Below are 24,843 nucleotides of genomic sequence, written 5' to 3' on the forward strand. Positions count from 1 at the left end.
AATGTAGTTTTGATTTGCATTTCCCTAATTGCTAGAGATGCTAAATATTTTTTCATATATTTGTTGAACATTTGTATTTCTTCTTTTGAAAAGTGTCTGTTTAGTTTTTTGCCCATTTATTGACTGGGTTTTTTCTCTTTTTTTGGCGTGAAGTTTTTTGAGTTCTTTGGATATTAATATCTTATCTGAGGAAGAGGTGGCAAAGATCTCCGCCCATTCCATAGGCTCTCTCTTTATACTCTTACTTATTTCCTTTGCTGTTAAGAAGCTTTTTAATTTGGTGCCACACTATGTATTGATTTTTATTTTATTTCTTGTGTTCTAGGAGTCTTGTCAAGGAAGTTGGTTCCTGTGCTGACATGTTGGAGAGTTGGGCCTACATTTTCTTCTAGCAATTGCAGGATCTCTGGTCTAATTCCTAGGTCTTTCAGTCAGCTTTGGTACAGGGTAAGAGACGGGTTAAATTTCATTCCATTACATATGGATTTCTAGTTTTTCCAGCACCATTTGTTAAAAAAAAAACTGTCTTTTTTCCACTGTATGTTTTTGGCACCTTCATCTAATATCAGATAACTGTATTTATGTGATTTTTATCTCTGTGCTTTCTATTCTATTTTTTTTTAATATTTATTTTTTAGTTCTCGGCGGACACAACATCTTTGTTGGTATGTGGTGCTGAGGATCGAACCCGGGCCGCACACATGCCAGGCGAGCGCGCTACCGCTTGAGCCACATCCCCAGCCCCTTTCTATTCTATTCCATTGGTTTTTGTGCCTGTTCTGTTATCATGCTGGTTCTGTTACAATGGATCTGTAGTATAATTTGAGGTCTGATATTGCTTCACTTTTCTCATTAAGGATTACTTTAGCTATTCTGAATCTCTTATTTTTCCAAATGAATTTCCTAAATGCTTTTTCTAGTTCTGAGAAGAATGTCATTAGAATTTTGATGGGGATTGCATTGAATCTGTATAGCACTTTTGGTAGTATGGCAATTTTGACAGTATTAATTCTGTCTATCCAAGAACACATGGTAGGTCTTTCTATCTTCTAATGTGTCTTGAATTTCTTTATTTAGTGTTCTGTAGTTTTCATTTTAAAGTCGTTCACCTCTTGTTAGTTTGATTCCCAAGTATTTTATTTTATTTTTTGATGCTATTGTTAATGGGATAGTTTTCCTAATTTCTATTTCAGCAGATTCATCATTTGAGTATAGGAAAAGGAATGATTTATGGGTGTTGATCCTGCTACTTTGCTGAATTTATTTATGAGCTCTAGAAGTCTTCTGGTGGAGTTTTTTTTTTTTTGATCTTCTAAATATAGAATCATGTCATCATCAAAGAGATAAGCTCTTGAGCTCTTCTTTTCTTATTTGTATCCCTTTAATTTCCTTTTCAATTGCTCTGACTAGAGTTTTAAGGTAATGTTGAATAGGAATAGTGAAAGTGGGCATCCTTCTCTTGTTTCTATTTGTAGAGGAAATGCTTTAGTTTTTCTCCATTCAGTATAAAGTTGGCCTTAGGTTTGTCATACACAGCCTTTAAGTTCCTTCTATCCCTAGTTTTTCAAGTGTTTTTAAACATGAATGGGTGCTGTGCTTTTTCATATGCTTTTTCTCCATCTATTAAGATAATTATGTGATTCTTGACCTTGACTCTATTTACATATTTACATAAATTACATTTATGATTTCCATATGTTAAGCCAACCTTGCATCCCTGGGATGAAACCATTTGATCATGGTGCACTATCTTTTTAACGTATTTTTATATAAGGTTTGCCTATATGTTATTACAAATTTTTGCATTTATGTTCATCAAGAATATTGGCCTGAAGTTTTCCTTCCTTGATATGTCTCTGCTTTCGGTATCAGAATGATACTGGCTTCACAGATTGAGTTCGGCAGTGTTCCCTCCTTTTCTAATTCATGAAATAATTTGAGAAAAATCGGTATTAGTTCTTTAAAGGTCTGATAGAACTCAGTTGAGAATCCATCAAGTCCTGGGCTTTTCTTTGTTGAAAGATTTTTGATAGCTGCTTCAATTTCATTATTCAATATTGATCTGTTTAACTTTACTATATCCTTAAGGTTCAATTTGCATAGGTCATAGGTCTCTAGGAATTTATCAATATCTTCAAGGTTTTCTAGCTTAATGGCGTATAAATTTTCAAAACGGTTTCTAATGACCCTTTGGATTTCACTAGTGTCTGTGGTGATACTTCCTTTTCATGTCATTTTTTTTAGTGTTTTCTCTTTTCCTTTTGTTTACTTTGGCTAAGGGTTTATTAATCTTATTTGTCTTAAAATAATAAAATAAAATTTTATTTATCAAAAAATAAATCTTGCTGTGCCCCGAGGTCTTTTCTCTGAGCACAGCCTCAGACCTAAATTCTGACGCTATCTGCATGGTTGCTGCAGCTGAACCAGAATTAACCTGTCAATCAACCGTCACCTGTACCACTATCACAATTGATGCTGGCTCTGATTCCACTGCTGCCAGCCTAAGATCACCTGGAGTCTTCTTTCTGGATGCTGCAGCCACAGTAGAAATCACTGCCCAGGATGCAACTGAAGCCAACATTGCTGCTGATCCCTGGAGATTGCCTGGTGATGCTAGCCCCACAGCTGCAGTTGCAGCTGCCACTGCAGCCACCGCTACTACTGACCCTTTGCCTATTGCCAACAACAACCACCACTACTGCAGCTTCAGGGGAGACTTCAGGTTTGGTTGCACATGCTGTAACCATTTTTGGGACACCAGTCAGGGCCTGGAGCTGGGGTGCCAGCAGTTTTACCATCACAAGAGCCTCTGTCTGGGGACTCCATCTGGGACCAGTGTGGGAGTCTCTGCAGGTTTGAAGGAGCCTGGGATCTTCCTGCTGCATTTCGGGGTTGCTCCTTTGCTTGAGTATATATCCCTGGTGATCTCTCTGCAAGTAGGAGCAGCACTGAGATATTGGGACTGCACTGTGGCTGAGCCTGAAGTACCTGAAGCCAAATCAGTGGGATAGAGACTGATTTTACGAGGACTGATCTGGGTTTGATGATCCAGAGAGATGTCAAAGAAAGGACTGAGAAACTGACAGAGACAATTCAAATTTCCAGCAAGATTTACTTTATTTTATTTTATTTTATTTTTTGATTTACTAATGTCTCTTACTATATTTGGAACAGAATATTTTTTATGCATCAATATGTAGAGGACAATGATATATGAATGGTGTTTTGCAGTTTTGTTGTATTCTTATGTGTTTAATTTTTTTCTCTTTATTCTTATTCTTCCTCTCTTGTCTATTTTCTTGGATTTTCTTTCCAACTTTTCTCTAATCAACAGCCAAACATAGAATAATGTGATTTTATATTTAGAAGATCCAAAAAAGACATAGAGTGGCAGATAGGATTAAAAAGCAAGACAAAACAATATGCTGTCTCCAAGAGACTCACCTCATGGGCAAAGACATCCACAGGCTGGTGAAAGGGAGGAAAAAAAACTTATCACTCATATGGACTGCATAAACAAGCAGGGGTTTCCATTCTCATTTCAGAAATCAACAAAATTGAAACAAAAAAAAACATTGAAAAATTGAAAAAACTAAAAATTGGTTCTTTGAAAAACTAAATAAGATCGACAGGCCCTTAGCCATGCTAACGAAGAGAAGAAGAGAGAGAACTCCAATTACTAACATACGGGATGAAAAAAGCAATATCACAACAGACACTACAGAAATACAGAAGATAATTAGAAAGTATTTTGAAACCCTATATTCCAATAAAATAGAAGATAGTGAAGATATCGATAAATTTCTTAAGTCATAAGATCTGCCCAGATTGAGTCAGGAAGACACACACAATTTAAACAGACCAATAACAAAGGAAGAAATAGAAGAAGCCATCAAAAGACTACCAACCAAAAAAAGCCCTGGACCGGATGGGTATACAGCGGAGTTCTACAAAACCTTCAAAGAAGAATTAATACAAATACTTTTCAAGCTATTTCAACAAATAGAAAAAGAAGGAGTTCTTCCAAATTCATTCTATGAGGCCAACATCACCCTGATCCCGAAACCAAAGACACTTCAAAGAAAGAAAACTACAGACCAATATCTCTAATGAAATTGGATGCAAAAATTCTCAATAAAATCCTGGCGAATCGAATACAAAAACACATCAAAAAAATTGTTCATCATGATCAAGTAGGATTCATCCCTGGGATGCAAGGATGGTTCAATATACGGAAATCAATAAATGTAATCCACCACATCAATAGACTTAAAGACAAGAACCATATGATCATCTCGATAGATGCAGAAAAAGCATTCGACAAAGTACAGCATCCCTTCATGTTCAAAACACTAGAAAAATTAGGGATAACAGGAACTTACCTCAACATGGTAAAAGCTATATATGCTAAACCTCAGGCTAGCATCATCCTAAATGGAGAAAAACTGAAGGCATTCCCTCTAAAATCTGGAACAAGACAGGGATGCCCTCTATCACCACTTCTATTCAATTTAGTTCTTGAAATACTAGCCAGAGCAATTAGACAGACAAAAGACATTAAAGGCATAAAAATAGGAAAAGAAGAACTTAAATTATCGCTATTTGCGGATGACATGATAATATATTTAACAGACCCAAAAGGGTCTACAAAGAAACTGCTAGAGTTAATAAATGAATTCAGCAAAGTGGCAGGATATAAAATCAACACACATAAATCAAAGGCATTCCTGTATATCAGCAACAAAACTTCTGAAATGGAAATGAGTGAGGAAAACCACTCCATTCACAATATCCTCAAAGCAAATAAGATACTTGGGAATCAACCTAACAAAAGAGGTGAAAGATTTATACAATGAAAACATAACCCTAAAGAGAGAAGTAGAAGAAGATCTTAGAAGATGGAAAAATTTACCCTGTTCATGGATAGGCAGAACTAACATCATCAAAATGGCGATATTACCCAAAGTTCTCTACAGGTTTAATGCGATGCCAATCAAAATCCCAACAGCATTTCTTGTAGAAATAGATAAAGCAATCATGAAATTCATATGGAAAAACAAAAGACCCAGAATAGCAAAAGCAATTCTAAGCAGGAAGTGTGAATCTGGAGGTATAGCCATACCAGAGTTCAAACTGTACTACAAAGCAATAGTAACAAAAACAGCATGGTACTGGTACCAAAACAGGTGGGTGGACCAATGGTACAGAACGGAGGACACAGAAACCAATCCACAAAAGTACAACTTTCTTATATTTTATAAAGGGGCTAAAAGCATGCAATGGAGGAAGGATAGCATCTTCAACAAATGGTGCTGGGAAAATTGGAAATCCATATGCAACAAAATGAAACTGAATCCCTTTCTCTTGCCATGCACAAAAGTTAACTCAAAATGGATCAAGGAGCTAGATATCAAATCAGAGACACTGCGTCTGATAGAAGAAAAAGTTGGCTACGATCTACATACTGTGGGGTCGGGCTCCAAATTCCTTAATAGGACGCCCATAGCCCAAGAGTTAATAATGCCAAAAGCAGTAAAAGACAGAAAATAATTAAAATCAGAGCTGAAATTAATGAAATCTAAACAAAAGAAACAACTGAAAAAATTGACAAAACAAAAAGTTGGTTCTCTGAAAAAAATAAATAAAATAGATAAACCCCTGGCCATGCTAATGAAGAGAACAAGAGAGTAAACTCAAATTACTGAAATATAAGATGAAGAAGGAAATATCACAATGGACACATCTGAAATACCGAAGATAATTAGAAACTTTTTTGAAAATTTATACTCTAATAAAATAGAAAATATCAAAGGTGTTGACAAATTTCTAGAGGCATATGATCTTACCCAAACTGAATGAGGAGGTCATATATGATTTAAACAGATCAATTTCAAGTAATAAAATAGAAAATACCATTAAAAGTCTACCAACCAATAAAAGCTCAGGACCAGAAGGGTTCTCAGCCAAGTTCTACAAGACTTTCGAAGAAGAATTAACACCAATACACCTCAAAGAATTCCATGAAATACAAAAGGAGGGAATCCTTCCAAACTCATTCTATGAAGGTAATATCACCTTGATACCAAAACCAGACAAAGACCCATCAAGTAAAGAAAACTTCAGATCAATATCCCTGATGAATATAGATGCAAAAATTCTCAATAAAATTCTGCCAGATCACATACAAAAACATATTAAAAAGATAGTGTTCCACAATCAAGTGGGATTCATCCCAGGGATGCAGGGTTGGTTCAACATACAGAAATCAATAAACTCAATTCAACATATTAACATACTTAAAAACAAAAATCATATGATTATCTCAATAGATGCAGAAAAAGTATTTGACTTTTGTATTTTTACAGCCCACCTTCATGTTGAAAACACTAGAAAAACTAGGGATAGTAGGAACATATACCTCAACATTGTAAAAGCTATATATGCTAAACCCAGGGCCAGCATCATTCTAAATAGAAAAAAAAAAATTGAAAACATTCCTGCTAAAAACTGGAACAACACAAGAAATATCTTCGCTCATCATTTCTATTTAACATCACCACCCTTGAAACTCTAGCCAAAGCAATTAGACAGAAGAAAGAAACTAAAGGGATGCAAATAGATAAAGAAGAACTCAAACTATCACTATTTGCTTATGACATGATTTTATATCTAGAAAATCCACAAAATTCCACCAGGAAACTTCTTGAACTAACAAATGAATTCAGCAAAGTGGCAAGATATAAAATCAACACCCATAAATCAAATGTATCCCTTATACATCAGCAATGAATCCACTGAAAGAGAAATTAGGAAAACTACTCCATTCACAATAGCCTCAAAAAAACAAAATTCCTGGGAATCAATCCAACAAAAGAGGTGACAGTCCTCTACAATGAAAACTATAGAACTCTAAAGAAAAAAATTGAAGAAAATCTCAAAAGATGGAAATAACTTCCATGCTCTTAGATAGGCAGACTTAATAGCCATACTACCAAAAGTGTTATACAGAATTGATGCAATTCCTATCAAAATCACAATGACATTCTTCATAGAAATAGAAGAAGCAACATGAAATTTATTTGGAAAAATAAAAGACCCAGAATAGCTAAAGCAATGCATAGCAAGAAAAGTGAGACAGGAGGCGCCATAATACCAGATCTTAAACTATACTACAGAGCTACAGTAACAAAAACGGCATGGTATTGGCGCCAAAATAGACTTGTAAACCAATGATACAAAATAGAGGACACTGAGATAAACCCATATAAATATGATTATTTTGTACTAGACAAGGAGGCCAAAAACATTCACTGGATAAAAGATAGTCTATTCAACAAATGGTGCTGGCAAAACTGGAAATCCATATGCAGCAAAATGAAATTAAACCTTTACCTCTCACCCTGCACAAAAATCAACTCAAAGTAGATCAAATACTTAGGCACTAGAACAGAGACCCTGTGCCTAAGAGAAGAAAAAATAGGCCCAGATCTTCACCACATTGGCCTAGGATCTGACTTCCTTAACAAGACTCCTAAAGCACAAGAAGTAAAATCAAGAATCAATAAATGTGATACATTCAAATTAAAAAGTTTCTTATCAGCCAAAGTAACAATTAATAACATGAGAGAGCCAGCATATTCAGAGAAAATCTTTACCACATGCACCTCTGACAAAGCATTAATCCCTAGGACATACAAAGAACTCAAAAAAGTTAGCACCAAAAAAAACCAAATAACCCAATCAATAAATGGGCTAAGGAACTGAAAAGACACTTCACAGAAGAAGAAATTCAATCAATCAACAAATATATGAAAAAGTTTTCAATATCTCTAGCAATCAGATAAATGCAAACAAAACTTCGCTAAGATTTCATCTTACTCCTGTCAGAATGGAAATTATCAAGAATACAAGCAACAATAAATGTTGGCAAGGATGTGATGAAAAAGGTATACTCATACATTGCTGGTGGGACTAAAAATTGGTGCAACCACTATGGAAAGCAGTATGCAGGTTACTCAAAAAACTGGGAATGAAAGCACCATTTGACCCAGCTATCCCACTACTTGCTTTATACCCAAATGACTTAGAATCAACATACTACAGTAACACAGCCACCTCAATGCTTATGGCAGCTCAATGCACAATAGCTAGATTATGGAACCAACCTAGGTGTCCCTCAATAGAAGAATGTATAAAGAAAATATGGTACACATACTCAATGGAATATTACTCAGCTTTAAAGAAGAGTGAAAGTATGGTATTTGCCAGTGAATGCTCAGAGTTGGAAAATATCATGCTAAGCAAAATAAGGCAATCCAACAAAACCAAAGGCCGAATGTTTTCTCTAATATTCGGATGCAATTCACAATAAGGCAGAGAGCACTAGGGAAGAACAGAGTTACCTTAAATTAAGTAGAGGGAAGTGTTGGGAGGGGGGGTATGGGGACGTGAAGATAGGAAAATGGTGGAATGAAACTGACATTATTACTGTATGTATAATATATATGAATACATGACCAATGATTCTGTAACATGTGCACTCAGAAAAAGAGAAATCATATCCCATCTATATATGATCCCCCAAAGTACATAAATGCATTCTACTGTCATATATAACTAATTAAATCGAGTAAAAAAAAAAACTAAAAATAAGTAAATCTTAGTTGTTGATCTTTTGTATTTTTTTATTCTTAAGGTCATTGATTTTGATTCTGATTTTAATTATTTCATGTCTTCTACTGATTTTCGTATGGGTTTGTTCTTATTGCTCTAGGGACTTGAGATATAATGTTAGATTTATTTGTTATCTTTCTACTATTTAGATGTATGAACTCAATGTTATAAATTTTTCTCTTAGAACTGCCTTCATACTGTCCCAGAGATTTTGATATATCACTATTTTCATTTACTTCAGAGAATTTTTTTTATTTCTCCCTCAATTTCTTCTGCTATCCATTTGTCATTCAAATGTGTATTATTTAATCTCCAAGTATTAGATTGGTTTCTGGAGTTTTTTTTAATCTTATCTAGATTTCTAATTTGATTCTATTATGATCTAAAAGAATATAAAGTATTACCTTTATTTTTTTGTATTTGCTAAGATTTGCTTTGTGACCTAAAATATGGTCTATTTTAGAAAATGTTCCATGTGCTGCTGAGAAAAAAAGAAATAGTTGTTCATTAATGAACAAAATATTCTATAGATGTCTTTTAGGTCCATATTATTAATTGTATTTTTTAGTTCTATAGAATCTTTATTAGTTTATGTCTGGATGATCTATCCAGTAGTAAGAAAGGTGTATTAGAGTAACCCTGTATTATTGGACTGTGGTCTATTTGATTCTTAATATTGAGAATGGAAAAAAAAGATTGAGAGCAGTGGATTAAAAAAGCCAACTAAAGCTTGCTTTCCTTGCTGTTTCTTCCAAAGGATAAGGCAAAGGAGTAACTTCAGATCTTCAGCCTCTCAGCCTAATTGAAACAGTTTTGTTTTACGTTTATCTACTGTATGTTTTGAGCTTCTGAAATGATCATTTGTTCTTTTTTTATGTAAATTTTTAAATTTATATATGACAGCAGAATGCCTTACAATTCTTATTACATATATAGAGCACAAAAAAAAATATTGAGAATGGTTTGTGTTATATATGTAGAAGCATCATTATTAGGGTATAAATACTTACAATCATTATATCTTGTAGTTTTATGATTTCCTTAACCAGTATGAAGTTACCTTTGTCTCTTTTGATTAATTTTGGCTTGAAGTCCACTTTGTCCAATATGAGATAGCTACCCCTTCTTGTTTATGAGAACCATTTGAATGATATGTCTTTTCCCATCCTTCCACCTTCAGTCTGTAGATGTCTTTGCCTGTGTGGTGAGTCTCTTAATGTGAGCATATTTTTGTATCTTGTTTTTAATCCAATCTACAACCTATGTCTTTTAAGAATTTAGATCATTTACATTCTGTTATTATAGAGAAATGATTTTTATTTTCTGTAATTTTAATTTATTTCTAATGTTAGAATATGACTTTACTCTCCCCTAATGGACTATTCTTCTAGTATAATTTATCCCCATACTGGTTTTCATTTCTTCAAAAATATTTCATTGAGTATATTTTATAGGAAAGGCTTTCTGGTTATTCTTTTATCTTCTGTTTAACATTGAGATTTTTATTTCATCTTTAATTCTGAAGCTTAATTTTGCTGAGTATAGGATTCCTGGTTGGCATCCATTTACTTTTGGAGCTTGATATATTATCCCAAACCCTCCTGGGCCTTTAGGGTCTAGACTGAGAAATAAGTTGAAATCCAGATTGGTTTACTTCTAAATGTGACAGGTCATTTTTATCTTGCAGCTTTTAAAAGTCTATCATTCTGTATGTGAGGCATTTTCATTTTAATGTGGATGTAATAATAATGGAGTGGATCTATTGAGACTTTTTTATTTTGAGTCCTATTTGCCTCTTGTATTTGTATTTCAATTTCATTCTTAATATTTGGAAATTTTTTTGATTAGTTCATTGAAAAGACTATACATCCCTTTAGCTTGTATTTCAAGCTAAACCCATCCCCCAATAATTCTTAAATTTCACCTCTTGATGTTATTCCATATTTTTTGAATATTCTAGTCATGGACTCTTAACATCTTTTCTTTATGGTCAACTTTATTTTCAAGATCATATACTTTATCTTTGAGGCCTAAAAATCTACCTTCAGAGTGATCTAATCTATTAGTGATGCTTTTAACTGGATTTTTTACTTGGTTTAATGAGTTTTTCATTTCCAGGATTTCCATTTGGTTCCTTTTTAGAATCTCTTTATTGAAGTGATCTTTCACTTCCTGTATTTTCTCTCTAATTTCATTTTTTACATCTATTTTAGCTTAAAGAACATTTTGACTATGAACTCTCTAAACTTTTTCTGATATTTCCTCCCCTTTGTGTTGATGGAGTCAGTTGTTGAAGAATTATGAGTTATTAGAAATGGTTTATTGTTTGTATGTCCACCTATCAGGATAGTCACCACTTCTTTTAAGTAACAGACGACTTTGTGACCTTCTTTCTTGTAAAAGCCCTATGTTAGGTGAATATCCAACTATTGATACTTTAAGTCAATGTGTAACGTATGCTGATCCCAGTATCAGCACCACTTTGAAAGATGCCTTTGAACCCTATTTACTATAATCACTTCAGAGCCAAGCCTCAATTCAACCTTATGAGAACAAAAACTTGCCGCTATTATTCTCCACAATTCCTCAAATCCAGGGATATACTTGTAGTAAAGTTCTGGAATAGGTCAAAAAATTACTTCCTAATCTACTAAAATTGCTATAACTTTAAATGAGGGCTAAAGCAAGGATAAGAAAGATTGAGCAAAAAGGAAAAAGAGAAGGAAAGAGGAAGAAAAGGAAAGATAGAAAGAATAATCTATAGCAAGGTAAAAAGGAAGAATAGATGGGTGGTAAGTATTTGAGATAGTAGCAGATAATGCAAGAAGATGAACAGCAGGAAAGAGAAGCAAGTATAAATTAGAATTAGGAAAACAAACATAGAAAGATTCTAATTAATGCTTTAAACCATTAGATGAAATACATTCAAGTGGCTTGAAAGTACAATCTTAGCTAATATGGTAACCAATATTGTTCAAGTTATTTATATGTTCAAAGTTGATTTTAAATAAAGAATGGAATTATAGCATTTATTGGTGAATGGATGGAACTGGAGGATATTATGCTAAGTGAAATAAACTAGTCCCCAAAACCCAAAGATAGAATGTTCTCTCTGATATAACCCACAACAAGGGAGGGAAGATTGGAAGTTCGGTGGGCTAGAAAAAGGGGACTAAAGGGAAGGGAGAAGGAATGGGAATAGAAAAGACAGTAGAATGAATTGGAATATCTTTACTATCCTTGTATATGAATACACAACCAATGTAACTCCATATCATATACAACCACAATAATGGAATCCTAACTGGAACAAGTTATACTTATTCTATGTATGTATGATATGTAACATACATTCTACTTCCATGTATATCTTGAAAGAATAAATATTTATAATTTTTTTAAAAACATACTCTTATTTGAAATGGTGAGAAATTTGAAATTGTATTATTTTTATTGGTTTATATTGTTCTTGATGATTTGGATGTGTCATTTACTTCTGAAATAAGTAATAAAAGTTGGAATTAAAAGTGGAAAAGAAAACAAAGTTGATATTAGAGTTACTTATAGTAAAACCATGCCATGGTGAAGAAAATTCTTTTTATATCTTGGTTTGAATTTTATTGGGGTTCAGACATTTAGCAGATGTCCATCATTCTTTGGCTGTGGATCTCTCCAAAATTTTCAGGAGCACAGGAGTCAATTCCCTAGCTGCTGTGGAACTCCCACCAATTAGTTCTGTTTTGTCAGCTCAGGATCCTGAAGTTGACTGCTTGGAGAGTAGAGTGTTGTGACTTGGTTTTTTCTATTATGTGTAGGAATTCAGGATGCAGGCTCTGGAGTATCCTTGTGATTACTATGAATCACCATGAACCTGCTCCCCTCTACAGGAGCCATTTCATGGTGGTGTAAATCCTGGTGGCTCTCTGTGAACATACAATCTCTGGCTGTGAATTTTCCACAGGTGTTCTGTGGTCCAGAAGTATTCCCCTGGCCAACACCAGTCTCTGGAGTACTGTAGTATAGGAATTCAGTTAGTTCAATTGGGTCCTAATTTCCATTGCTCCATATTGTGAACAGCAGGAGTTGATTACCTCTGTTGACTAGGACTGATGCAAGATCCAGCCAACATCCAAACAATGCCCTTTCACTCACTAGTTGTGATCACAGGTGAGGCTGGAAGCCAGTTAGGGCTGGGAACAGCCACTTCCTATTGCCTTGGATCAGGCAATTTTTCACTTTAACTGATCTCCCTCTAGCTATGATTGCAGATGCCTATCCTGGGATATTCAGGGAACTACTCTTAGCAGCCTTCTACTCAGGCTGCCACCATCCAGGAACTGGATCTCTATGTCACTAAATATTCGGGCAGCTTCCCTCTGGTATGGTCCCATGATTGAGAGGACAGTCCCTAGGATTCCCACAATGCCTCTCCACATTGTCAATGGTTGGGGCTGGGGCTGCTCTGATGGATCCACTTTCCTCTGCTGTGGCCAAAGATGTTTTGCTGCTCTGTCTCTGGGTCACAGAGGATACACACTTCCCCCATACAGGTCTGCTCTACCCTACTCCCCTTGTTCATGGTGAAGGGGAAGAGGGATGAGTTTCTGTGATTTTCAGCCCAGTATTTGTTCCTTTAGAAGTTCCTTCTGGTTGGATTCTTAAGAAGTCTCACTACAGGGGACTTCCCTCTGATTTAATTTGCAGCTCTCTGGACTTGGAAAGATGCCATAATGATTTAAGAGAGTGACTAGTTGTTGGCTAAGGGCTCCACAAGATGGCTGTAGACTCCAAGCATAGCTTTCTTTTCACAATTTGGTTTAAGCTGCTTGCTCTGTTTTAAGGACCCTACCGTTCCCATTGCACTTTAAATTTTGTCTGCCTTGCCAAGTATTTTTATATGGATGAAAATAAAATATTTTCCACTCCATCTCGATCTCTCTGTTGACTCTCCCCCACCCTCACCGGGATTTAGGTTCAGATTAGGGAACTCTGAGCTTATTTTTTTAATATCTTTATTTATTTATTTTTGTGAGTGTGTGGTGCTGAGGATCAAACCCAGCACGCCATATATGCTAGGCGAGCACTCTACCGCTGAGCCACAACCCCAACTCCTATTTACTTATTCTTATGTGGTGCTGAGGATCGAACCCAGTGCCTCATATGTGCTAGGCAAGTACTCTACCACTAAGCAACAACCCCAGACCTCTGAGCTTATTTTCAGCTCTAGTAACCAATCTTCAAGTTTCTCCAGGTCTCAGATTTTGTAATATCCATTCAGGTTATTTATTTTGTCATCTACCTCTCAATTCCGCTTTTCCTTCAAGGCCTCCTTTCTGCACTGCCCTTTTGTTTGGGTTACTCTTTTTTTGTTGTTTTTGAGTTCTTTATATATTCTGAAAGTCAATTTTTTGTAAAATGAATAACTGGGAAAAAAAATTTTTTCCCATTCTGTGGGTTGTCCCTTCAGTCTGCTGATTGTTTCCTTTAGTGGGCAGATTTTTAATTTGATGTGATCACATTTGATCAATTTTGTTTCCTGAGCTACTGGAGTCCTATTTGGGAAATCATTGCCTGTGCCAATATCTGGAAATGTTTCTCCTATGTTTTCTTCTGGTAGTTTTAATGCCCTACATTAAGGTTGTTGATCCATTTTGAGCTGATGTTTTTTTTTTTTTTTTTTAAATCAGGAGAGAGAGAGGTGTCTAGTTCAAATCCTTTACATGTGGATATCCAGTTTTTCCAGGATTATTTGTTGAAGAGGCTATCCTTTCTACAACACATGTTTTGGGCACTTTTGCTAGGAACCAGATGGTTAAAAATGTCCAGGTTTATCTCTGGGTGTCCACTGATATGCATTTATGTTATTATGCTAATATTGTGCATATTAGTAACAATTTGTTACTGTTATCTGTAACATGTTTTAAAATCAAGTATTGTGATGTGTCCAGCACTACTCTTTTTACTCAAAATTGCTTTAGCTATTCGGGGTCCTTTTTAGGATTGTTTTTTCTAGTTCTGTGAAGAATGACATTAGTGTTTTGATGGGGATTGCATTAGTTCTAGGCTTTCTTTGTGAGGAGATTTTTATTATTATCTCAATTTCATTACTTATTATTTATCTATTTGGGTTTTTTATATTCTGAGTTCAATTTTGGTAGGTCATATGTGTCCAAAAACTTGTATATTTCTTAAAGTTTTTCCAATTTATGCCATATAGTTTTTCAAAATATTCCCTAATGATCCTTTGAACTTTAGTGATATGTGTTGCAATGTTTCCTTTTTAATATCTAACTTTATCTGTTTCTGTCTTCTCTCTTTCTTTTTGGCTATTTAGATAAATGTTCGTCAGTTTTTGTTTATTTCCAAAGAACCAACTCTCATTGATTTTCTTAGTCTCTATTTCATCTCTGATATTTATTATCTCTTTTTTTGTCATTTTTGTTGGTTCTTATTTTTCTAAGGCCTTTAAATGCATCATTAGACTATTTACTTGAGATCACACTATTTTTTTTTAATGTTGCTGCTTACAGCTATAAACTTCTCTCTTAGTACTGCTTTCACTGTAGCCCACAAATTCTGCTATGTTGCATTTACATTTTCATTTGACTACAGGAATTTTTAAATTTCCTGTCTGATTTCTTCAATGACAATGTTCATTCAATATTACATTGTTCCATCTCCATGTGTTTAATTTTTGCAGTTTCTCTTGCTGTTGATTTCTAGTTTTATTCCATGTGATCATTTAAGATGAAAGAAATTATTTCAATTCTTCTTAATTTTTTAAGGCTTGCTTTGTGGCCTAATATATTGGAAAAAGTTCCATATACTGATTATATATATATATATATATATATATATATATACACACACACACACACACACACACACATACACACACACACACACACACACACACACACACACTACAGCAGTTGGAGGGAATATTATGTAGCTGTCAAGTTCATTTGACTTGCAGTGTAATTTAATTTTGATGTTTCCACATTGATTTTTGCCTGGATGATCTATCTATTGTAATAGTGGGGTATTGATGCTGCACACTGTTTTTGTATTGGGATCTATCTCTCCCTGTATGTCTAGTAGTATTTATTAATTGGGTGTTCCCATGTTCGGTACATAAATATATTTACAATCATTATATCTTTATAATGAATTGTGTCCTTGTTCTAATTCATTTTATCTTGAAGTCTATTTTGTCAAATGCAAGTATAACTACATCTGCTTGGTTCTGGATTCCATTTGTTTGAAATATCATTTTCCATGCTTTCAGTTTCCATCTGTGTATGTCACGACAGGTGATCTGACTTCCTTATAGGCATCATATTGTTGGGTCTTATTATACAACATACATATTTTGACTTAGTGTTTTATCTATTAATAATTTAAAGCAATAATTAAAATCCAAAGGATCATTAGAGAATCTTTTGAAAAACTATATGGAATAAATTGGAAAATCTTATTCAGTCACTTATCCAGCCTGCATCTTTTAACTGGAGCATCGAGATCATTTATATTCAGGGATATTATTGACTTGTTCTTGTTATTTTGTTGTTTTTCTTTTCATTAATTTGAATATCATGTGTTTATTTCTTTCTTTCTTATTCTTAGAAGTTTAATGATTTCTTATATCTTAGAAGTTTAATAATTTACTGTGTTTATAATGTTTGGTTCTTTCCTACTTCTCATTTGTTTGCCTACTCTTCTAATGAAATTTATTCTTGTAATTTTATTGTGAATAAATTATTATTATAATTGTGTTTATATTTCTTTCTCTTCTGGATATAGGATTCCTTTAAATATCTTCCATAAAGTTGGTCTAATGGTCATGAATTTCCTTGGTTTATGCTTACTTGGAAGGTGTTAATTTTATCTTCAATTCTGAAGAATAACTGTGCTGCAATCTTGATTGGCAGTTATTTTCTTTTAGGACTTGAAATATATTATTCCATGCCCTCCTAGCCTTTAGAGCTTCTGATGAGAATTCTACTAATAGGATTTAGTTTAAATGTGATTTGGTGCTTTTCTTTTGTAGATTTTAACATTCTTTTTTTTGTACTTTTGGCAATTTATACTATGTCATGGAGAGGTTCTTTTCTGTTCATGTCCATTAGAGGTTATAAATGCCTCCTGTATCTAGATATCCACATCTTTCCCAAGATTTGGGAAATTTTCTGACATTACTTCATTGTAGCATGTTAATGAGATAGCTGGAAATGTGGCGGTCAGTAAGCAAAGATTCTCAGGAGCTTTTGGGGCTGGGCACTCCTTAGATGATGTAATATGTCCCCAGATGCCCCACAGGAGGGAGAGGCAATGGAGATGTTGGAAGTCTCAATCTCTTTAAACCACATATCTTTGAGTGACAAATTCTGTACTTGAGGAGCTTACTGGGACTCTTTCCCTTTCATCTATAGCACCCAGGGGATATCTCCTGTCCTCCTGCCATGATGACATGCAATCGATGCTGGGAAGCTCTATTTCTCCCACTACTCTGTTATCAAAAATCTCTAGGTTTCTCCACGTTTCTTTCTCTCTACTATTGAATTCCAGTGCTCTCTCACAGTCACTCACATCAACAAGCAACTATACACCTGTTGTTTTGGTTCTATCTTGTAAAAAAGTAGGTGAGTTTTGAGTGCCTCTGATTCACCATCTTGAATCCTCCTTGCTTCTTACTTTTTATTGTATCTTTTTAAATCCTTTATTTTCACCCTACTGTATCTTTGAATATAAAACATGCCTCTAAAACCATATGTAGTTGGATCATGTTTTTCATCCATTCCTTTAATCTCTGCCTTTTGACTTAGTGTTTTATCTATTAATAATTAAAGAAATTACAATGAAGTAGGACTTATGTCAGTCATTGTGCTAGTAATTTCTAAACAGCTTGTCTTTTTTGTTCATCTATTTCCCTATACTGCCTTCGTTTACATTAAAAAGATATTTTCTAGTGTATTGTTTTAAGTCTCTTGTTTTTTTCTTTTACTATATACTTTTGAGTTATAAGGAGTAGCCCTTAGGATTACAATTAACATCTTAATTTAAAATAATCTTGTTTTTATTAATACCAGCTTAATAATGACACTATATACAAACTTGTTTCTATATCTTTTGTGTTATTGTCATATAAATTACATCTTTATTCACCATAAGCTCTTCAACAGTTTTTAACTATTGCTTTTTTATGTTGTCTTGATCTAATTCATACATATTTTATAACAGAAATGAAGAATAACACTAGGCAAGTAAGATTTTTCAAATTATATAAGATCTCCTCATCAATAGTATCTGGTCAGACTTTTCTTTGAACTTTTGATTATAGGTAGCTATGGATATATGACTCTTTAGTTTAAGAAAAGGAATTTCTATTCTAATGGTAAGAGAAACATTTTTCAATTCTTGAGGAGAGATTAGCAAACTGTAGCTCATAGGTCAAATCTAGCCCACTGCCAGGTCTCAGTAAATAATTTGTTATAATTTTTGAGACACAGCTACCCCTACTTATTTAATATTGTCTCTGAATTCTTTTACACAACACGCTTGGATAGTTAACAGGAGAAACAGTATGACTTACAAAGCCTTAAATATTTAGTATCTGTCACTTTTCAAAAGAAATTGCTGATCCAGCCTGCTCTACATGCAGTTTTAAATAAAAAGGAACCTTTGTTGATTGCATAAAATATGGTAAATAAAGAAAATATGGAAAAAATCTTCAAAAGAAATTGATATATTGTCAATTTATATAATATTCTAGCAAGCTGCAAATACAAAATTTTAGAATAAAACCTGAAGGAATGAAATGTCTTATATAATTTTGGAAAGATTTAATACTAGATACTTTGCTATTAAATGACCTCATTTCTCTTTGTGACAAATAGAAACAAGTGATTTTTGAAAATATTAACCATAGAAATTTAGTGCCCTGCTGAAAGCTTATAACTTATGCCTGTAGCCCTGTTCATATCTTGATAGAATTGATAACAATTCTATCAATTCCAATGACTTTTTGTTTCTTTGTTCTATATTGTTAAACACTTTAGTTATTTTTCTTGTCTTACTATATTAGTTAGGAACTCCTCTAAAATCCTGATGTAGTTGCGATTGTGGACATCTTCGCTTTCTTGTCTTCTTCTTCTTTTTAAATATTTATTTTTTAGTTGTAGATGGACACAATACCTTCATTTTATTTATTTATATGTGGTGTTGAGGATCAAATCCAGGGCCTCGCAATGCTACGCAGATGCTCTACCACTGAGTTACAACCCCAGCCCCCTTATTATTCATTTGAAAGAGAATGACTCTAACATTTTACCACTAAAAATATTTGCTACATGTTTTTAGTAGATATACTTTATCATTTTAAGTACTTTCATCTTAAATCTTACTTTGTATTAAAGTTTCTTTTTCCTTTCTTTTTGTAATTACAAGTGAGTCCATATTTTTTTTAGTATGCCCTACTGTCTGCCTGCAAAGAATTGATATGGTATATGAATAAGGGCCACCTATAATCTAAAAATCCACAGAAAACCATGAGGAATAGCAGGTGACACAAGAACAGCAAATACTGTAAAATTATTTTCTAAAGATGATACACAATATTAAGTTTTCACTAGTAAAATAATTATGAGAGCTTGCTGGCTTCAAGTATTCACTATTTTTATAACTAATGAGATCAAGCATTTTTTCAAAAGGACATTACTTATTTGTCCTTTTGTGAAATTACATCTCTTTATGTACTTTTAAGTAACTAATTAATATAACAGTATTTTAAATTTTAGTTTAGTAAAACTACTAACAACTAACTGATTTGTTGAAACCATCTTTAAAGTTTGCATTTTAATTTTGATAGTTGATTTTAACTTTCAGAAGTTTAAAATTTTTTATATTTAGCAATAGTAATCAGGAGACATGCGACCGACCGGCAGAGCAGGCCCAGGGGCCTGCCACGAGGTGGACACATCGCCCCAATTGTAGGAGGGGCAGAGCAGAGCCGCTGCCCGTGCCTGCAAGGTGGGCATACCTGCGACCAACCGGCGGAGCAGGCCCAGCAGCCTGCCAGCATGGTAGACACATCCCCCCAATTGGAGGAGGAGCACAGCCACCACCCGCGACTGCAAAGAAGACTTTGCAACTATACAAGAGCAATATAAATATATAGGGGGAAAATTCAATAACACAACAGTTTCACCAAGCAGAAAGAAACATGAGCAGTATGAAAAGACAAGGAAAGAAAGGACCACAAGCAATGCAGGTCAACTCAATTTTAGAAGAGGTGTCAGATAAGAATTCAGGATTTACATGCTTCAGATGATCTGGAGTCTTAAGGAAGACATTAGACAGCAAAATCAGACAATGAAAGATCACTTCAACAATGAATTACATAAACAAATCCAAGAAGCAAAAGATCAACTATATAGGGAGATAGAGGTTATAAAAAACAAACAGAAATCCTAGAAATGCAGGAAGCAAGAAACCAACTTAAAAACTCAAATGAGAATACTACCAGCAGAGTAGAACATTTAGAAGATAGAACATCAGACAATGAAGACAAAGTATTTCAACTTGAAAAGAACATAGACAGCTCAGCGAGACTGTTAAGAAACCATGACCAGAACATCCAAGAAATTTGGGATAGCATAAACAGACCGAACTTAAGAGTCATTGGGATATAGGAAGGTATAGAGGTCCAAACCAAAGGAATGAGCAATCTGTTCAGCTAAATAATACGAGAAAACTTCCCAGACTTGAAGAATGAGACAGAATCCCAAATCCTAGAAGCCTACAGGATGCTGAATGTGCAAAATCATAAGAGATCCACACCTAGACACATTATAATGAAGATGCCCAACATACAGAATAAGGAGAGAATTTTAAAAGCTTCAAGAGAAAGGAAGCAGATTACATTTAGGGGTAAACCAATCAGGATAACAGCTGAACTCTCAACACAGACTCTGAAAGCTAGAAGATCCTGGAACAACATATTTCAAATGCTGAATGAAAATGGGTTCCAACCAAGAATTGTGTATCCAGCGAAATTAAGTTTCAGGATGGAAGATGAAATTAAAACCTTCCATGATAAACAAAAGTTAAAAGAATTTGCAGCTAGAAAACCATCTCATCAAAACATCCTCGGCAAAACATTACAGGAAGAGGAAATGGAAAATGACAATGAAAACCAACAGTGGGAGGTAGTACAGTAAAGGGGAAAAATAATCAAAGAGGAAAACAAACCATGTTAAGTAACATAAATAAACAAATATGGCTGGAAGAACAATCCATATCTCAATAATAACCCTAAATGTTAATGGCTTAAACTCACCAATTAAGAGACACAGGCTAGTAGAATGGATCAGAAACAAAAGATCCAACAATATGCTGCCTACAGGAGAGGCATTTGATAGGAAAAGACATACATAGACTGAAGGTGAAAGGTTGGGAAAAATCATATCACTCATATGGACTTCGGCAACAAGCAGGAGTGTCCATACACATATCAAATAAAATAGATTTCAAGCCAAAGTCAATCAAAAGGGATAAAGAGGGACACTACATACTACTCAAGGGAACCATACACCAACAAGACATAACAATCATAAATATATATGCTCCAAACAATGGTGCAGCTATGTTCATCAAACAAACTCTTCACAAGTTCAAGAGTCTAATAGACCACCATACAATAATTATGGGAGACTTCAACACACCTCTCTCACCACTGGACAGATCTTCCAAACAAAAGTTGAATAAAGAAACTATAGAACTCAATAATATAATTAATAACCTAGACTTAATTGACATATATAGAATATACCACCCAACATCAACCAGTTACACTTTTTTCTCAGCAGCACATGGATCCTTCTCAAAAATAGATCATATATTATGTCACAGGGCAACTCTTAGACATTATAAAGGAGTAGAGATAATACCATGCATCTTATCTGATCACAATGGAATGAAACTGGAAATCAACAATAAAAGAAGGAAGGAAAAATCATGCATCACTTGGAGAATGAACAATAGGTTACTGAATGATCAATGGGTTATAGAAGACAACAAGGAGGAAATTAAAAAATTCTTAGAGATAAATGAAAACACAGACACAACATATCAAAATCTATGGGACACAATGAAAGCAGTTCTAAGAGTAAAATTCACTGCCTGGAGTTCCTTCCTTAAAAAAAGAAAAAAACAACAAATAAATGATCTCACACTTCATCTCAAAATCCTAGAAGAAGAAGAGCAAAACAACAGCAAAAGAAGTAGAAGGCAAGAAATAATTAAAATCAGAGCTGAAATTAATGAAATCGAAACAAAAGAAACAATTGAAAAAAATGACAAAACTAAAAGTTGGTGTTTTGAAAAAATAAATAAGATCAACAGACCCTTAGCCATGCTAATGAAGAGAAGAAGAGAGAAAACTCAAATTACTAGCATACGGGATGAAAAAGGCAATATCACAACAGACACTTCAGAAATACAGAAGATAATTAGAAATTATTTTGAATCCTTATACTCCAATAAAATAGAAGATAGTGAAGGCATCGATAAATTTCTTAAGTCATATGATCTACCCAGATTGAGTCAGGAGGATATAGACAACCTAAACAGACCAATATCAATCGAGGAAATAGAAGAAGCCATCAAAAGACTACTAATTAAGAAAAGCCCAGGACCGGATGGGTATACAGCAGAGTTTTACAAAACCTTTAAAGAAGAACTAACACCAATACTTTTCAAGCTATTCCAGGAAATAGAGAAAGAGGGAGAACTTCCAAATTCATTCTATGAGGCCAACATCACCCTGATTCCTAAACCAGACAAAGACACTTCAAAGAAAGAAAACTACAGACCAATATCTCTAATGAATCTAGATGCAAAAATCCTCAATAAAATTCTGGCGAATCGGATACAAAAGCATATCAAAAAAATTGTGCAACATGATCAAGTAGGATTCATCCCTGGGATGCAAGGATGGTTCAATATACGGAAATCAATAAATGTAATCCACCACATCAATAGACTTAAAGATAAGAACCATATGATCATCTCGATAGATGCAGAAAAAGCATTCAACAAAGTACAGCATCCCTTCATGTTCAAAACTCTAGAAAAACTAGGGATAACAGGAACATACCTCAATATTGTAAAAGCTATCTATCTATGCTAAGCCTCAGGCTAGCATCACTCCGAACGGAGAAAAATTGAAGGCATTCCCTCTAAAATCTGGAACAAGACAGGGATGCCCTCTCTCACCACTTCTGTTCAACATAGTTCTCGAAACACTGGCCAGAGCAATTAGACAAAAGAAATTAAAGGCATAAAAATAGGAAAAGAAGAACTTAAATTATCACTATTTGCAGATGACATGATCCTATACCTAGCAGACCCAAAAGGGTCTACAAAGAAACTATTAGAGCTAATAAATGAATTCAGCAAAGTGGCAGGATATAAAGTCAACACGCATAAATCAAAGGCATTCCTGTATATCAGCAACAAATCCTCTGAAATAGAAATGAGGACAACCACTCCATTCACAATATCGTCAAAAAAAAAATAAAATACTTGGGAATCAACCTAACAAAAGAGGTGAAAGATTTATACAATGAAAACTACAGAACCCTAAAGAGAGAAATAGAAGATCTTAGAAGATGGAAAAATATACCCTGTTCATGGATAGGCAGAACCAACATCATCAAAATGGCAATATTACAAAAAGTTCTCTATAGGTTTAATGCAATGCCAATCAAAATTCCAACAGCATTTCTTGTAGAAATAGACAAAGCAATCATGAAATTCATATGGAAAAATAAAAGACCCAGAATAGCAAAAACAACTCTAAGCAGGAAGTGTGAATCAGGCGGTATAGCGATACCAGACTTCAAAGTATATTACACAGCAATAGTAACAAAAACAGCATGGTACTGGTACCAAAACAGGTGGGTAGACCAATGGTACAGAATAGAGGACACAGAAACCAATCCACAAAATTACAACTATCTTATATTTTATAAAGGGGCTAAAAGCATGCAATGGAGGAAGGATAGCATCTTCAACAAATGGTGCTGGGAAAACTGGAAATCCATATGCAACAAAATGAAACTGAATCCCTTTCTCTCGCCATGCACAAAAGTTAACTCAAAATGGATCAAGGAGCTAGATATCAAATCAGAGACACTGCGTCTGCTAGAAGAAAAAGTTGGCTACGATCTACATACTGTGGGGTCGGGCTCCAAATTCCTTAATAGGACGCCCATAGCCCAAGAGTTAATAACTAGAATCAACAAGTGGGACTTACTTAAACTAAAAAGTTTTGTCTCAGCAAGAGAAACAATAAGAGAGGTAAATGGAGAGCCTACATCCTGGATGTTATGATTTTGAATTTAATTATGCAGCTTCAATAATAGATACTGCTTTGTAGCTTCATATAATGTGACAATATCTCCTAAAATATTTTATAACAAATAAATCTCCTTTCTTTTGATTATCTTATTTAACTAGTAATTTGAGATTAACTTTGTAATAATGTGGCAAGTTTCTTAAAATGCTTTGTTGAGATTTTACTGGATTAGAGTTAATTCTATATTTTAAGAAAAATCATTATCTTTATAATATGCCATCTCTCCAGTCCAGTACGGTCAGTAGCCCTCCCTATACATGAGTTCTGCACCTGTAGATTCAATCAACTGCTGATCAAAAATATTTAGGAAAAAAAATGAGTCTGAATGTATATACCTTTTTGTTGTTATTTCCTACATAACACAGCATAACAACTATTTACATACCATTTATATTGTATGAGGTATTATAAAGTTCTAGAGATGGTTTAAATTATAGGTTGAGTATAGGTTACATGCTAATATTAGGAATACGTGACTTGAGCATTTGTGGATGATGATATCTGGGGGGGGGGGTACCTATAACCAACACCCAATGGATAATGAAGGATGGCTGTATTATACTCTTATTATTCATGTTTTCAATGAAGTTTGTAATTTTTCCATCCTGTCTGATGTTTTTCTTAATAGAATTATTCATGAATGCTTAATGTTTTGCAGCTATTTTGAGTGGATCTTCTTCATCTATTTTGTTAAGACTGGCAGTATATAAGAATGACATTTTTGTAAATGACACTTACTGAACACTAATTTT

At 34.2% G+C, this 24,843-nt stretch overlaps 1 protein-coding gene across 2 annotated transcripts in view; it reads right to left on the reverse strand.

The window, feature by feature from the left end:
- JAK2 (Janus kinase 2) overlaps positions 1–24,843 on the reverse strand; it is a 139,916-nt gene that overhangs the window by 68,656 nt on the left and 46,417 nt on the right. The gene's annotated exons all lie outside the window — the stretch shown is intronic.

Source organism: Spermophilus citellus (assembly GCF_964194105.1).
Source record: "Spermophilus citellus genome assembly, chromosome: 2".
Lineage (NCBI taxonomy): Eukaryota > Metazoa > Chordata > Mammalia > Rodentia > Sciuridae > Spermophilus > Spermophilus citellus.